At 41.2% G+C, this 18,361-nt stretch overlaps 1 protein-coding gene across 1 annotated transcript in view; it reads right to left on the reverse strand.

Annotated features, from left to right (window-relative positions):
• LOC129370554 (uncharacterized) overlaps nt 1-18,361 on the reverse strand; it is a 113,604-nt gene that overhangs the window by 61,052 nt on the left and 34,191 nt on the right. The window contains exon 2 of the mRNA XM_055046616.1: nt 10,687-10,729. The gene's annotated coding sequence lies outside the window, so the exon portion shown is untranslated. The remainder of the gene's footprint in view (nt 1-10,686; nt 10,730-18,361) is intronic.

Consider the following 18,361-nt stretch of genomic DNA (forward strand, 5'->3'; position numbering starts at 1 on the left):
GCCCTAAACACCAGAGCAAGAGGCCCAGATCTACCACACCAGACAAGACCCAAGGTGTAGGTTGTGCAAGGAGGCCCCTGAGACAGTCCAGCGCATAACAGCAGGGTGCAAGATACTGGCAGGGAAAGCGTACATGGAGCGACATAACCAAGTGGCAGGCATAGTGTACAGAAACATCTGTGCAGATATGGACTGGAAACCCCGAGATCAAAGTGGGAAACACCCCCAAAGGTGGTGGAGAACGCCAGAGCTAAGATCCTGTGGGACTTCCAGATCCAGACAGACAAAATGGTAATGGCGAACCAACCAGACATTGTCGTAGTGGATAAACATCAGAGGAAAGCCGTTGTGGTAGATGTAGCAATACCAAGTGATTGCAACATCAGGAAAAAGGAGCACGAGAAACTGGAGAAATACCAGGGCCTCAGGGAAGAACTGGAGAGGGCCTGGAAGGTGAAGACCACAGTGGTGCCTGTGGTCATCGGGGCCCTCGGGGCAGTAACCCCCAAACTGGAGCAGTGGCTACAACGATCCCAGGAACAACATCAGACATCTCAGTCCAGAAATGTGCAGTCCTTGGCACAGCCAAGATACTGCGCAGAACCCTCAAGCTCCCAGGCCTCTGGTAGAGGACCCGAGCTCAGAGGATAAGAACCACCCGTGGTGGGTGAGAAGGGAATTTTTATATATATATATATATATATATATATATATATATATATATATATATATATATATATATATATATATATATATATTATTTTATTTTTATTGTTTTAATTATCTGTTTTATTTATAAAGCAAACCGTCAAGCACTGACCTTTTCAGGGGTCTTTCTATGGCAATGGAAAACTATCACTGTCCTATAATAACTACAAGGCCCACTTCCAACAAATACTCAGAACTCCAGTTTTGCGTGTACATTAACAATACGTCTAATTCTCCCGATAATAAGCACTAAAACCAATATAAACACTTTCACTGTTACCAGTAGAATATCTGTAATTAATTACTTTTATAAAATAGTGAATTGTTTTCTAATGACTGCATTCTGCAGACCTATTGGTTCTGATGTGAGTTTGTGGGATCAGCTTCTAAATTCCTAAACTACGTCTTCATTCACGCTACGCTATGAGAATCCCGAGCACAACGGTTGCTTACATTAGCGTGCATCAGTAAAACAACCGTTTCAAATCATCAAAAATAGCGATAATGCAGAAACAACAATACATTTATGTCCAATCGTGAAAAAAAGAAAAGGAAAAAAAAACTACGACCTGTGACATTATTGTCTTTCCTTCTGTCTCACGTCGATAAAAATGTTTCCACTTAAAAATAAAACTTAAAAGAAAGATTGACAGTATCCCTGAAAAGAAAATTCACACAGTTTTATGTTGTTGCTCCAACGTAGACAATAGTCTTTTTTTTATTTTTTTTTTTTTTATTTTTTTTTTATTAAATGTTCCGTGTGCTAAATTTTAGCGAGGTAAAAGCATTTTCAGCATTTTCCTAAGTCCTCCTTTACAATAGTGCTTAAAGACGAATCCATAATGGATGCTCTCAGGAACTGAACTTCATAATGTTAAGAAACTTAATATTAACTTTCTGGGGTCACTTTAGTGGTAGAAAACTGCATGTTTATATCAATTAGATATGACATATGATCTATGTGGATAATTCTTCAGGCTGAGTTCTTGGTGTGTGAGGCTTCGGAAGAGTCAGAGAGTTGAATTCATGAATTCCTTTTATTAATACCAAAATACAGCTGGTCCATTTCACACGCCACCCTTCAGAGGTAGCAAGTCAAAATGGCATCCCACGAGAGTTTCCCCTTGCCTTTGTTACCCTCTCTCTGAGCTTCGCCCCGCAGAGGGCGTCACTCAGCTCCTAGCACCCTGTAATCTCAGCTTCGAGTGCGTTTCCTAACACGTCATTTCTTTTAGCTTTAGCTTAGCAACTAATTAAAGGGAATATAAAGAAAACGCAGAATTATTTATTCTCAGCAACTGTTTACGGAAATAGTGAAACTTAACCTTGATTCTAAAAAAAGCTTTGTTTTGAAGACGTAAACGAGTTTAATCAGGTTTGACTCCCGATTCACGTTTTAAGTCATCTTGACTTTGGTAGACATACCCTCCCATGTCTTCCTCCAATGACACTTCCCGTTAAGGAAGCGCCAACAATCCCGGAGGGCTGAAGATCTGACACTTTCACAAAACGCCATGCAACTTGAACCGCTCAGTGCCACCCACCCCATGTGCTGCTGCTGATGTCAGTAGAAAAAGCTTCATACAGGCTTCTCACACCTTGATCATCCAAAGCACACTCACTCCTCATGTGTCACAGCTAACACCTGTTACTGTCCCTTTGTTCCGCAGGCCCATTGTGATGTGTTCCCCACAAACTTGCTTCATTGAATGTGTCTGCACAGAAGGTTGGTGGGCAACATTATCACAAGTGTGAGAATTCACAGAAAGGGATCATTTACACAACCGACTAATCACCGTATCACTGGGAAGGTAGGGTATATCTAACCATATCTGGTAAAATAAACAAACAAATCGGCGTAATTTGGTTTTTTTTAGTAAATGTTATAGACTAATTAGTTAAAAGTCAGTGTAAATACTAAAAAAGGGAGAAACTTTGATGTGTTAAGTGGTAAATTTCTAGTTAAATCATGACAGCACGTCGCACGCAGTAGTAAGAAAAGAAGTCCTGCCGGCAGGGTTGAGAGGGCCTCTGGAAGGTTGACGGCGTAAAGATGGCAGCTGTTATTTTGTTGGAGTTTGTTTTGGTCCAAAGCCAAGTATCACTCCATATCCACTTTCTCGCCCCCCACCATTTATCTTCCCGTTCTCCCCTCTTCCCCATTCACGGCCACAGTTCACACAGGCACGTTCTCCTCATCCAAACCCAAACCCTCTCTCTTCCCCTCGCCGTCTCCGGGAGATTCACATTCCCCCCGTGCTGAGCTCAGGGAGTTGTTTGAGAAAAACAGGGAGCGATAGCGCACCCAGCGCACCCCGGTGTGTCAGTCGGTTCGGGAGAGACCCGGTCTAGTTCCGGGTTATCTCAAAGAAACATTCGTCGGGAACATTCGCAAAAGTGAAACGCAGATAAAGTGATGCAGGGCTCTGCAACCTCAACCTTCAGTTTCTCCACTCTCTGACTAAACTCTGCTCCCCGCTAACCCATACAGTAAACACACACACACACACGCACACACACACACACACACACATCAGCACAGTCTCAGCTCCAGTTGCCAGGGAGACCGCCATACCAGGGCTCTGACCCAGGAGGTTTGGGACTGTTTTTCAGCCCCGGATCCCACTCCCCCTCCCTTTCCCGAAGCTGGAGAGATAGCAGCTGTGGGACAGCTGTTTCTGCCACGGCCGAGCCTTAAACCGCAACCGTCGTTCCACCATCCCGGCAGCTCAAACGGACAGCAAATGAGGGGACAAAAACACCCGGCAGCCCCGGTGATTACACACATCTGTCCTGCACTTCTTCAGGAAGAGTCTGGTGGAAACAAGTGACTCAAGGAAGAGGTTTTGCTATTTCGACAGGCACAACGCATCCCACTTGATCCTTTACTTTATCTGATACAAAAGCAGCAGGTCATTTCAAGATACTCTGTATTCAACAAAGTTCAGGTTTATTCACTTGAATAACTGCGCAATGCCATGCATCCCTACCGACAGTGAGGCGGATGTTTCATCAGATGAGTCCAGCAACGTCCAACGCAAAATCTGTCAAATACAATCTGGCTTTAAAAAGAGGCTTCAGGAACCAACAAACAAGAGGACTCACCTTTAAAAGAAGAACTCTCCAACAAACCTAAACCGTCCTCTTCCTATTTAACCCTTTGTTTGTTTGTTTGTTTTGCTGTTTATTTTTCTGTTTTATGCGTTTGAATTCTTGGTTGTTTCTTATCAGTCTGTACCCACTTTTTACAACGAGTTAGTTAAAGCCATTTCCTATCGTGCACTCAGAAATGTATTTATACGACTCCAAATAGAGCATAAATCATTTTTGTCTGTTTAGGACTCATAGTTCTTTAAATTGAGTTAAAGACAACAGGCTCAAGCAGGGATTAGAGCAGCAATAAATGGAAATAGTTTTCAAAATCAAGATAAAGAGAAGTAGGCATATACAAAACGAAAGTACAGTTTGTTCAAGGGATACGTTGAGCAATAACATAAACAGGGATTTAGCCTAAGAAGGAATACTTTTCGAACTGTCACAAACATAATTCTTCTTAAAAAGATCCACGGTGATCATGATTATTATCATGTTATAATCAGCATAACTCCCAATCTGTCATGCAACAATGGCCTCTTGAATAACTGCGCAATGCCATGCATCCCTAATCTGGAGAAAAGCTCATCAGGAAGCCCAGCTCTGTCATTTTGATGATCCGTGTCTTTCATCTTTAGTCGGTGTTTTACTTTGGTTTTGTTTTACCGACAAGATCCTTCGGTTAGCCCTTTAAAATAAAAATATCACAATATTTTCTTTTTTTATATATATATTTATAACAGGTAGTGGCAAAAACCCTAAGGCTAAGAAATACGGGGGCAAAAATGTGCAGTCGAGACTGAATGCGAACCACTAATCATACACAGCACTCTGTCCATATTATCTACAGTGAAAACACACTTATGTGGAGCACGAGATGAGAGAACAACTTTCAAAGCATGTCCATCACACACTATGGCCAAGACTGGACTTTGGCTCAAGAACAATACCAACAAAGCAAAAACAACAAATAAATAATGCAGACTAATCGGCCTATCCTTTATGAGCAGACATGTAAAACCTTGAAAGTGTAACTATATTATGTGAGAACAGAAAGGTCCATCTGTCATTTCTAAAGAAAGAGTCAAGGATTATGCTGTTATTCCCTACAATATAACAGCAATAAAGTTATCTTATGTTTCAAACATACAGGGATTTAGCTACAATGGAGAATAATGCATTTATGAACAAACAAGAAACAAATTCTGAAACATTTCCTCGTCTGCAAAAGGAATCTTCGGCAACAATATAGTGGATAAAAATCTCAAAACCTATAGTGTGAATTGAGAGATTTTTTTTTTCAAACGCTCCAGCAGAACTATTACATAGATATTAATAAGGAATATCTGCAAAATCTCCAGAAAGAGCTACGTTAACCTTTACATCTCACACAACAAGGAGGTTTTTTTGCTAATAAAATATCAGAAAAACCATTAAGATAAGACAAAAACGTGTGGCAAAGCATTCAACTCTATTGGTGAAAAAAACTCGAAAAGAAAACGTTTCAAAATGTTGACACCATTGAGCCACTGCGTAAAAGAGTCTGTTCTGGTTCTTAAGTACGCAACGAGTGACTTGCTGTAATGGAGTCTGGTTTCAAAAGTGTTCTGGTTTTGTGTCATACGCAACAATGCATTATGCATATGCAACAAACACGTCTTAGACGCTTTGTTAGCCTTGACCTGAGCGGTTTCTGCTTGCACTTCTTATTTAACCTGCACAGATTTATACTTTGGATCGCTGCCTTTGATGCGGGAACAGGCTGTTGTGTAAAGGAACCCACATTCACATCTATTTCTGTGCTGCTCAGCTCTGCCTCTGTCTAAATAATGTGTGAATAATGTGGGAGTACTTGGCCAGGATTGTCCACTCTGCAGGAAAAAATCCAAAAAAACTTACAGTTCTTCTGTCTTTTGCTGCTACTTTGCTGGTAAGGGGTTGCTGCCCAGTCGTGAGGCACATTATAATAACTTGTTTATGTTGAGCTGATCTGTTAAAGCGTTGCGTCAATTTTTTCCACTTTAGGCCACGGTGGAGGTTTTAAGTGGCTTTGTGTTTACAGTTATGTATCGTTCTTTAATAGCAGAGTACGATTTTCTGTTTTTGCTTGAGTGACAGGAAGAGAAGCGGGCTAAGTTACTTTGGTTGTGATTTGGCTCTCCCCCTCCATCTGTTTTGTTTTCCCTCCATCTTGCTGTTTTTGATGAGCTGGGTCTGCAGCCCCCTTTATAAAATCCCATTAGCTCTTAATGAAGTCAGGCTCCTAGCCTCTCGGCCTCACCTCATTTAGCACGATTGTCTGGCGGCCATTAGCATGGAGGCAATTACAGCCGCACGACAAGAGTAATTGGAAATGCCGACAGGGACCCTGAGAAATGGGAATAAATAAATAAAAAATATATTCCAACTAATAAGCTCCCATTCAGATAGCATGGAGGGAGCTGCATGTGTTTAAGTTAAATCAACATAATTACAATTAGGGTTGGTGGGGTAGACACTATTTCTGAGGCAGAAATTGATATGAGTGGACCAGGAGACAACAGTTAGGCACGGAGGTAGCGAGGGTGATGGAGAGATCACACAGTGGGGCTCATAATGAACAACATCAAGTGTTCAAGGGAAGCCGAGTCACAAAAAGGTCAGGAAAAGTTTCTCAGGACATGTCCCCTCGAAGGACTATCACATCGTTTCAGAGTTTGCAGTCAAAGTATTGCCACAGAAAATAATCAAAACCAAGGGGTACCGATGTGAAAATTTAGGCCGATACCAATATCCGAAATTGATATAGCTATAATAGCTATATCAATTTATATATATATATATCAACTATGTAAGGTAGAAATACACATCGGCTATTAATATCGGAACATTTTTACTTTATCGGACCGATGTCAATACCGGTATATCATGTGTTCCAGTTACTGACTTTAGGAGAACATTCATAAAATTACAGTTTGGAAACTGCTATTTCGTTTTTATTTAAAAAAAAAAAAAAAAAAAAAACTGTTTGATGATCAGAAATAGTGTAAAGACCAAAAAAAACTGAAGAAGAAGAAATCTGGAGGGGTCAAGAACCCTGGTTTGTAAGGATGGATGGGGAGCATTTCGACTGCATGAGTTCAGGAATCATTGCACAATCTTAGAGGCTGTGAGGAAGCTGAAACAACAGGCACGGTGCTGGCACGGTGCCATATTGCCATGACACCCCGCCCCCTCCCCCCTACTGCCCACCACCCCTTCCCTGCCTGCTAAGCTGAATGACAGGTGGCAGAAACCTGATCGGCATCAGCCTTCAAGAAGAAAGGAGTCCCATCTGAAACGGGCACTCTGCCTGTTCACCCCAACAAGAGGGCCATGGCATAGATGCTTCTTGTACTGAGCGGTCTGTGTGAGTGTGCACAAAAAATAAAAGGGTACGCGAGGAGGTGCATAATGGACTTTTTGGCCGAGGCGCTGAGCCCTGGCGCTGGATATCCAGGTCTGGAAGGGGGAAAACAGGAGGCTAGCTCCCACAATAGTCAGCGTGAGAGTCCCACAGGGGTGTCCACAATAGCAGAGCAAGCGGCTGTTGTCAGCAGCGACCTCCGAGACCTGACTGCTTGAAGTGATGTGATCCCACCCTTCAGCACTTCCCTTTTAGCACTGGCCTTCGGCTAATGCGGGGATTATTAAAAGATACGTGGATCTAAAGCACTTCAGCTTCGCAATATCTGACCTGTGTGCTACAAGCTTCAGTAAAAGTACATTTGAGGCACGTAAACTGAATGGATACGATGACAAACACAGAAGTGGCCACACCTGATGTAGATTTTAGTTTTGGTCAGCCTCTTACTGTTTTCTTATCTCTCCAAACCAAATCAGCTCTGAAAATTCGGCCACAATCACAAGATCGCCAGAGCATCTTGGCACAAAATGAAGAACCCCACCATGGAGCAGGCCTCGCCTTTCACAACTCACTGTTGCTGTTTTTCATTAAAGGAAAAGCAGGACGTTTAGTTGCGCAAAATAGCTTGCTGAGCAATCTCTCAGAAAGCCGGAGTGATTATAACTGCAAAGGGGGGGGCGGCGAGGGGCTATGCTAGGAAATGAGGAAGTGGGGGTCTCCAACCAGGAGGAGATTTAATTAGTAAAATCTCATTAAGTCTAACAAAATTAAGCGTAAAACAATCCTTGGCAGGGAATCATGGTGGAGATTCTGAGAGAGGAGATGCAGGGAAAGAGTGGGGAACACTTGGGGGGCTGAGAGGACAAGGAGACAAGCTGTGTGATTATTTGGGAATGTGTGGAGGAAAACACTAATGTCTTAGTTCACAAAGCCTCCTCTGACTATCAACCAACGACAGCCGTACGTCGTCTTATAAGTTTGAAGTAAAAGTAGAAAGAGACATTAGCGTTAAGGACTGAAATACAATTGAGTTAAAAAACTACATAAGAATAACAGAGATAGCTTGACTTTAGTAAAGACGTGTCACACAGTGTGAAGCCGGAAGTTGTTTCCAGTAAAAGATCTAAAGGAGTGATTTTGAAAACCATGTTTGTCCAAATTTACATAATACATAGTTCAGGCTGTAGACGACAAGACTTTGCTGTCTGTTTTTCTATTTGTTTTTTAGTTTGTTTGTTTTGGAACTTAACTGGGCGAAATTTCACGTGAACAAAACCAACTTTATCATTCTGAGCGCGTGACTCCAGCTTGTCCTCATAGGTGCTCGGACCCCCACAGATGTACCGTGAGTTTTCTGCGAGCCGCATGGTCCGTTGTCGGTTGAGATTTTTTTAGCTGAGCGTATCCATCGCCTACATTTCTAGTGGCAAATTCCTTCTTTTCCCACAGTCCAAAAGGGGCGCTTGCACGTTCGGCCACCACACACCTGTCGGTGTGGCACAGAGGGCGGCAGTCACGCAGCGCGTCCTTGAGCTCCACTCTCAACCTTATCAGCTTGGTGTCGAATGCAAAACAGCCAAAGCGAACACTTTCTCCTGCCAAGCAGTTCATTGTGGGACGCCGGGCATGTGGTCATAAAAAAATTGACCTTTTTTCAGACGTGCCCGGAGGACGTCCGCTTTGAGTCCTCATCGAGCGCGTGCGGACGTCCCCCTAAGTATGTTGGACACTTAAGATTACAGAATGGACTCCTGGGTTCACTTGTTCTGAGGTTCGCGTGTCTTCTGTAGAAAAAAAGAGCCGTATGTCGAGAGCGATGCTGAGTTTCCAGATTCAAGAAGATCACCAGACTTTACATCGGTAGGCAGCTGCTTTGACAGACCGAACCAACTGGCTCATCCACGACTGTAGATGAAACATACACTTATAAATAATTACAAGTAAACACTTCCCCATTGTTAGAAAATATTTATATATATATATATATATATATATATATATATATATATATATATATATATATATATATATATATATATTACTTTCGCTTTTTATTTTCTACAGAAGTTGATGGGGTAACACAATTATATATGCAAAAAGAAGTACAATTTTATTTTTGCTCACAAGGTGGTAGGATCTGAAAAAGCCCATCCTTGATTTTCTTTAGAGATTATTTCTCATTTAGCCAGAGCTTAAATTGTGTGCTTTCAGTCCTTCAATTTGCAATTAGGTGCCAACATGAGGGACCAGAAGACATTTAAATTTGAAGGCTTAATTCAGTCTGAACCACAGGGACTGCCATTAATATTCAAATCCTCCAAGAAAACAATTTAGCACTTCTTCAACTGACTGCCTATTGGCCGAATAGAACAGAGGTGGAAAACAGCTCACAATAAAATACTAAAGGAGGAGAGATTCTCTTGAAGGATGTGCTGATTAAAGCTATTATGTACAAACCTATTAGAAAACTACATGATGCGACAGCTTTAGAAAAATGAAATAGGAGTCACTCAGTAACTGCCTGAGAAATAATGTGAGCGTGTTTGTGATCTGGTTAAAACAGACCAAATCGCTGACGCCTTGGTGTATCGATATGCTGAAAATAAAGGAGTAAAAATCTGTTCCCTCCCTTTCTGAATCACAGAAACATTGTTTCTTTGATATTGTTTCTTTATTTAAATCACAGAACAGGAAAAGAAGAGAAATTATTTTATTTTTCTTCGACTGAAATGTGTTGGGCAATACTAGATGTTTTCAAAAACTTTTCACACCCGATAGTCTGGGGACCGATCTTGCAACATTGGTTACGCATTCAGGAGCCACTCCAACCGAAAAACCTGTTCCTCACCTCTCCTGTGGTGGCGCTGCACCAAGAACTACCAAAGTTATCGCCTCTAAGCCTCTGACGGAGACCAGCGCAACTTCCTGCCAGATCAAATTTTAGCAGCAGAAGGACTTCTCCGTTGGTATACGTTACTTTACTCATAAAGAATTGACATTTTATTCACATTTGGTCAGCTGAGACACAAAAAATAAAAGAAGATCATGAAGTAACACCAGATGACCTGCAGTCAAGTCCAAGAACCTTGATTCCAACACTCACCAGCTATTCATCGCGTCAAATATGACACAGGTACTTTGAAGACGTGACAAGAAACAGCTTTAAGAGAAAGAGATCACACTGGTCCTCATGCTAAAGTAGATATTGTGTTGTTTGCTGCTGACTGAAAAATATATATAAAAAAGACAATCAGCTAAAACAAATTAAAACTGAAATCAGCAGCATCGATTGAGATGATATTTTGATTTAACTGCGTTCCAGCAGGACAATGTTTAATTCTGTACTTACGTAAGCCATTGAGCTTTTACGCATAAAAGCTCGTTTCAAAAAAGTGGTGACCCAAAGTCAATTTAATGGTCACTGAACGTACTTGTACACGATTTAGTCACTAAGGTGTAGAATCAAAGATTGCTCAAGAAGAAGGCAAGAGATGACTTACGTTTAGCTGGCCCGCACCAAACATCCGAATCTCCAGTCACAGCCTGCGAAAAGATGCAAAGGTTCACCTATGAGTTACAATTACGTCTCTTATTTCAACTTACTGCAGGAATCAAGGCTTGCAGACCTGTGCAAGTCTGAAACAATGCAATCAAACCCAATGCAATACTGCTTTTGGGTTCACAGAGAGCAAGTAATTGTGAAAGGTGTTGCTAGATTCAGCAATCTTCACCAGTGTTTACTCTTTTTGTCAGTACCGTAAAAATGTAAATAAATAGATCTGTAAATCTATTAAAAACACAAAAAAACACCTTTCATAGACACTTTCATTTACTGTTGCCCTATTTGTCCAGGTTTGCTTTAGAGATGAACATTTAAGTAAAAAAAAAAAAACATACATCTCGTGATAAAAACGTTGATTTACTAGGATTTATTTAATAATGTTTTTAAATCTTTTTATTTTTTGAAATGTTGCCAGCCTTTTGGGAAGTCTTATTCCATTCAGAGGCCAACTGTGCTAATTTCTAATAAGAGATGCAGTTTCAAATGTAAACTCCAAATCATTTTGTCCCTGTTCTAAAGACAGTACAGCTAGTTTTAGAGCAACTCCTCTCTGACACATAATCACACATCCACACACACACATATTACATCACCTCAGCACATAAACTAAATAATTGATCACTTATGGCAGAAAAATCAGGGAAAGTGCTTTCTATACTCTTCTTTTATCTTCTGCTAGTATGGATTATGCATAGAAATCTATAACAGCGAAAATCAGTATCAGCAGTTCAACGTTTTCCACAGATCTAAAATATGCCACAAAATTTTGATTTTTTTTTCCATCTCTGGCTTAAAGAAAAACAAAAATTCCTTTGGACAGTAAAACTTCATCCCCATAAAACAAAGGATCATGTGACGTAGTTCTCAAAATGTTTTCGTATTTTTATTTAAACAAAGCAAATCAAATCAGATCCAAATATTTCCGTAACTTTCAAATGAAATTTGTGGGAACACGGAGGTCAGTCAGGCTGAGCGGCCGCCAGGCTGGCCACGTCTGAGCCACGTTTGAGCCACATGGTGGGCGAGTCGTGGCGCACATGTAAAAGATTTAAGTTCAATCGAGCATTCAGGGCTGGACACCTGATCTTTCGCTTAGAGCTCCACTTGAACGGTGGGAGGGTGGTCGGGCCTCACAGCATGCTGCCACCTCCTGCAATCTGCTAGCGCGGAGCCTCTGAAGGGTTGGTATTTAACCAGTTCCTGCACATCTCAGTGGAGACTTCTCTGTGTGCGGTGGCTGGGTATGACCAGAGGCCCCACGCTGATGAGGAGGGGAGACCAAAATAGAGGCGGTGGAGATTATAAGAAAACAGTTCTGACATTTTTGAGCTCAAGAGGGGTATGAAAGTATATTTTTTTAGGTAATTTTCATATTGGTTTTGGGAAAACGGGGGAATTCTTTTTGATTTTTAACTAAGAATAATGTGGAAAAGTAAGTGGAAGCGCCTCAAGTATTAATAAAATCTGTCAGAAACTGGACATGCTCATGTTTATTGATGCACCCCTTGCAAAAAAATCACATGAAATTCACATGTGAGCACATGGCAATCACGTGAAAATTGCATGTGATTCACATGTGAATTTCTTGGGATTTTTTTGGATAAAGAACGACATACCTCATTCAATTTAATAGTTACTATCAAGGAGAACTGTGTATATACAAATGGAAACTGGGATTTCTATTTGTCTCACTCCTCATTTTTTTAGGGTTCAAGATTCAGTAGTCAAAGTTTAGAAATAAAGAAAAGGAAAAAAAAGTCCCTGAAGTGGTTCCTTTGGAGAAGGGCCACTCAAATGTGAGCAGGGCTGTGCAGGAGAATTTCTAAGGTTTCTTTCAGCCACAAAGAAAACATTTTAGTCTCTCGGTAATCCTTTCCGTAGTCCTCCCTAAGCCCCTTCCTCCCTCTGTCAACCCTCCGACCCCTGCCTGAGATCCTACTGAAGCGCCTCCGTCTATTGAAACCTACCACACACACACACACACACACACACACCAAAAACTTCAACTGTTCTTATCCATGACCCTTTAGGGACAGAGCTGACCTTCCTGTCCACGTCAGAGTAAATCAGAGCAGGAGCCTGGGCACCGAGGGGCTCCCCCCAGGGGGCTGGAGGTCTAATCACTGTGTTCCTAACAGAAGTCACAGAGGAAACATTAGCATTCCTGAATCTGCTTCGCGTCGCTCGCACCGCCTCCACACACAGTGCTGCTCTGAGGTTTGCGTCCACTCATTGTGGGGATGAATGCCACACTGAGTTCGTAGACACACGTTTGAGTTTATGATGCATGTTCTTTAATCCAAACGGGAACAAATGTGTATACATGCTGGCTAACATATCCATGTGGACAAGTCAAACACCCTGGGGAAACAAAACCAGATCAAGAATGTTTGAAAGATTCAACCAGAACACCACTCGTTGTCAAACATGGTGGAAGTAGCATTATGCTGGGGCTTCACTTTTTCTGGAAAACAGAACAAAATGGATGTGAAATCAAGAAGGCCTCGTCCAGAGTTTTTAAATTCCTCTCACAACATCAACGACGTGATTCCAACTTCTATAACGCAGAGTTTTTAACAAGTGAAAGATCCCAAACACACCAAAACCTAGAACAATTCAACAACTCAGATAAACGTAGCAAACATGGCGATGGCGAGGTCACCTAAGGTTTCCCCGTCACTGGAATCATCTCCATTTTTTGCTCAGCAAAAATGTTTATAACACTAGTAAAAATATATCAAAGAAATCTCTCAAACACCATCATCCATGTAATTCATCAGGTTTTTGCCATTTGGCTTGGGGGATAATACTGTTGTTGTTTGTTTAATCTTTTTATTTTGGCAAAACATACATTAAGAAAAATATCTTGGAGACAAACAAAATACTAGAAAACATCAAGTTAACATTCAGCATTGTAATTTTGCTAATATCTAATTTGCCAAGGAGGAGACAGCTGTCTGCTGGAAGACTTTATGATAAAGGAATATGTATTAAACATTATATTGATTAAGATTATAAAAAAAAAATTTCTGTTTGTTTATTTCTGGGTCGCATTCTGGGGAAGTGTGAAACTCCAAGAAGCTCAATTGCTCAGCTTTCAGTTCGGGTGTGTGTGTGTGCGCGTGTGTGTGCGTGTGTGCGTGCGTGTGTGTGTTCTCCCTCAGCCTCGTGCTGTTCGGCTTCGTCTCACGCACGTTCGTATCAGTTGAGCAGAAAATTCTTTCAGCGCTGACGTGTGCGATATGCTGTCTCTATGAGTTCGGCAGCATATGAATCAAACGTATAAAAGAAGGAAACGTGTGGAAATAAAAAACAAGCTGAAGATTTGGGCTACAGAAAACAACTCAAGATGAATAAACATTAGTGTGTGTGTTTTTCTCTCTCTCTCTCTCAAATGAAAATAAATGATCAAGGTCTGGAGAGTGATGCTGAAGTTGCTTCTTTTCTCCTTCAGGGGTTATTCAGCCTAGAAATGGGCGGATAATGTCGCTTCTGCATATACTGAGGGTTAAATATCTATTTATGTTAATAACTGTTCTGCTCCAACATAAGCTCACAGAAATGAGCAACCGAACAGTTGCCAGCAATCAGATGCATGTGAGTTTATTGTAAAGACTTTTCTGTGTACTTTTTTTTTTCAGCTTTTTCCACAAAACGGCTTAAATCCATTGAAATCATCAGCAGGTGAAGGTGTGAAAGTCCAAATGAAATCGCTGTCAAGCCAATTAGCAGCCTGGTTGCTGATTGCTTGCATTTAGAGATGTCACAACCAGGATTGTTTTGCCCCTGTTGAGTTATTTACGGCAGTGTCTTTTTTTTCCCCACATTTTGTCACTTTACAACCCCAAACTTCATTGTACAGATAAGAGACCAACCAACGCAAAGCAAAGCAGTCCCAAAAAGTGAAGTGGAAGGAAAATGTTACAACATATTTGGATCTTTTAAAAAAATAATTCCTCCTCATTTGGAAGTCTGAGAACTGGTGAGAAGTATTTTGTGTTCATTCCCAAGTGACTCTTTGGACTCTTACCAGCTTTGGCTGAAATGATAAAGAATTTTTAAACATAAGTATGATAACAAATGCAAGTTTTAGAAGCTTTTACAATTTTTATGACATAGCTGAAAAGAATATCCATGATAGATTATAATTAAAAGTATCACGACTATTTTTTTGGGACTATTTATGCTCTTATTTTTGTATAATTTCCCACAAATATCTAATATATAAGAACACATGCCTCCTATTATTGCAAATGCTTTGTGTTTTCCTTTATTCTAAAGCCCATAAATACAAACAAAATGGTGGTTCATCAGGAACGACAACAAAATCCCTTTAGTAGAAATTTAAAATAAAACATAGATTGTCTTTTTTGCTACTTTTTTGTTAGTTTTATTTAGTGGAGATAAAGAAAAGCAGCACTTTGAATTGTAAAGATTGGAGATTTCTGTCTTTGGTGGATGGCCACAGCGTTCTCTCCAACCTGTTTGTTTGTCCACCAATATTCTCTAAAAACAGCTGAGCTAAACTCAATCATTAATTAGGCGACTTGTGAATGGAGCTGATTGTTCTACATATTATTTCGGGGTATCGGATCCAGGGCGCCCGAATCCAATTTTCTGAATTTAATTAGTAAAATAATTTGGAAAGCCACTTGCTCTTGGTCTGTCACATAAACTCCATTTAAAATGCTTTGAAATCCTTGGCTCCACGAAGACAAAATGTGAGGCCGGGCGCTGTAATAAGATCACTTCACTCGCAGGTGAAATAGTAACTGAGTAGTTTCAGGTGGAGTTAAATAAATCCAAAGAAACCACAAGTCGGGAGTCGCTTTATGAATGAAATGTGCATCTGGCTAAATGTTCCTCTCCCTGCTGCAGGTTGGAATGCAGCTGCTCGTGTCGTTTGTACGAAAAGCTCAGACGAGCAAGACAAGCTCACTTGATCGGTTAAGTTTCTCTGCACACCCAAGACCAACGGGAATAACTGAATATTCACAACTTCCTGTCTAAATGTTACATGCAGGGCTGATAAGGGAACAAGTAACTCCCAGACGGACGCCTTCAATCCATCTTGGTTCGGTTGGAGGAGTTTTGGGGTCAAGGTGTTAAGGGAGGACCAAAGGACCTGTTCCCCCACAATTCCTCCGCTTCAATAGCCCCCCAGCTGTTTAAGGGCTTCCAGAACAACAGCTGCGCAGAGGTTTAGTGGCTCATGTTGCTATGACAACTGCAGGATCAATTGGCATGCACAGACTCTTCGTGCTAATAGGAAAAGTGACATTAAGCCACAACTTCATTCCAGTTAAACAATGGAAGTGGATAATGGTGCTAATAAAGAGACACAAGGAGAATGTAAACCGTGAACCGCAATGATCTCGCACTCGTTCTGACACTTGCTGCACCAAACAACTCCAAACATGCATTGGAAATGACCTCAGTGATGACAGAAATCCTTTCTCGCTTCAAACAATACATGCTAAATAGGTCTTAATGCCCGGCAGCTGCATGTGCTACAGATCACTGGCCGACAGGATGTACAACAATCAGAAATATTTCTGTTCGCCTCGCAAACAGGATACTGGGTCACTTGGCCACCTGAGCAGTTCCAGAGCGGCTTCGTGGGAGGGACGCGGGCCCCAAAACTGGCCGCTTCAGACGCACGGGTTACGATCCACGTGCATTTGCATTATAAAAATCATTACTTGTTGCTGTTTTCATCTGGCTGACCGGTTTCCAGCTAATTCCTGGCAATTATTCGGGACCTGGGATGGGAATGCAGGTACTCCCACAGGAGTAACCTGAGCCACCACAGTATCAGTGTGGGTGTAAGCTCAACACTTAATGAGCACACGGTTGATCCAGGCAGCTGTGGCAGACAAAACACCATGAAAACCTCCCCAACCAAAGGAAGCATGCTTGCACCGCTGCCACACACAGCGACCAGCGGCACAGGAGGTTCCCGAACTCCGTGTCTCTGATCCTTGCCTGATACTTGACATTGATTATTTCTCCCGTTCTCACAGAACATGATATTCTCTGATGAACAATGAAGGGGGCTGTCTGTAGGATGAAGGGGGGGGGCAGACAGGAATCTGCAGCTAAAAATACCCCCACCGTGATGACTCAATACAGACTGAGCAAACACAAAGAGACCTGTTAATTTCCTCCTGCCTGGGCTTTGGGTGACAGCTTCGGAAAGGAACTTCCAGTCCTCGTTGGCACAGATGGATTCCTTAATGAATCTGACTGCATTAGGGGAACAGAAACGAACAAAAACAACATACGGGGCACTGGGTTCCAAAACAGATTACCCAAACTGAGGGTAATGATGTAAAGAAGATTTATGGGCTACAGGAACTCTTAAGGGGCTTTTGAGGACATGTTCGGTGGTGGTCGGCGGGGTTTGCTTTCTGGTGATTATCACAATCATCCGTAGAGTGGAGACAACATCTATAAGTTCGAGGCCACTTCGGTTTTCTGTCATTAGCCTATCTTCCTGGCAGTGTTGCTGGAGAACTGATTGTATTTTCAACTTTTGGTAAAACTGCGAGCCTACCACAATAACAAATCCTACTGGATGATAAATTGCCTCAGTAATTACTGCGATACACAATAATATTGCTGTTTAGAGACCATTTTTAAATAATATCTTGAAAATGGCACAATAACATAAGTCTGTCCTTTCAAAGACCAATAAACTTTAATTCTTGCGACTTTTACACTGGAACTGGAAGATATTTTAAATATCCTGATATGGGATCAAAACAACAACAACAACAACAAAACAACCAAAAACCATTAAGTAAAATGGAAATGAAATACACAAAACACAAAGAATGTGGGGCGATAAGCCTTACGTTTGCCAATTTATACAGACTTTCTGAGAGTAGAAACTGATGCAACCACCACGAGCTACTGAAAGACAAGGTCCTTGTATTTGTTCTATGGTTGTTATTTCGCCCACAGTACTATTTATTAGTTTATTTAGTCAGTTTGAACTGAAAGTTTGCCTGAAAAAAACACAAGCTTAAGGCTTTCCTTATATGACAGATATTAAGGTCAGTGTAATCCTGTTTGCTCACCCCAACATCCATTTCTTTCCGCAGCTCGCAAAAAAAAAAAAACCTCAGGAGGGATTTTCAGAATTACACATTTATCAATGTCTGCCGGTGTTATTGGATTTCAACCCAACTTCCCAAATGTAATAAAAGAAATGTAAGTCATAAGATTTTATGTGGAGAAATAATTACGTGAACATGCACTTCAACGCTATTGCTCGCTCATTCACTTAGAGAAATTCTCACAAATTTAGGCAAGAGGTCCTCCAGTTGAATTTCAGTGAAATTTGAAGAGAGTAATTTGAGCATTTTTTTTTATATTCTTCCCATTTTCGACGTGAAATAAATCAGTGCAGTCGAGAACGTTTTAGCACTTTCTCAGTCAGAAAAGACCCTTATTACTGTTATAAGGCAGGAAGTAGGCAGTATGTTAGTGCTGTGTTGGACCTGCTAACCTGGGCTCTTATTTTATCTTCTTTCTGTTGATGTAATAATAATCTGTTAATAATTCTGAGAAACTATTTTCAGTATGGAGATAAATAACCCTTTCTCTCT

The sequence above is a fragment of the Poeciliopsis prolifica genome, unplaced genomic scaffold (assembly GCF_027474105.1).
Source record: "Poeciliopsis prolifica strain line A6 unplaced genomic scaffold, Auburn_PproV2 SCAFFOLD024, whole genome shotgun sequence".
Lineage (NCBI taxonomy): Eukaryota > Metazoa > Chordata > Actinopteri > Cyprinodontiformes > Poeciliidae > Poeciliopsis > Poeciliopsis prolifica.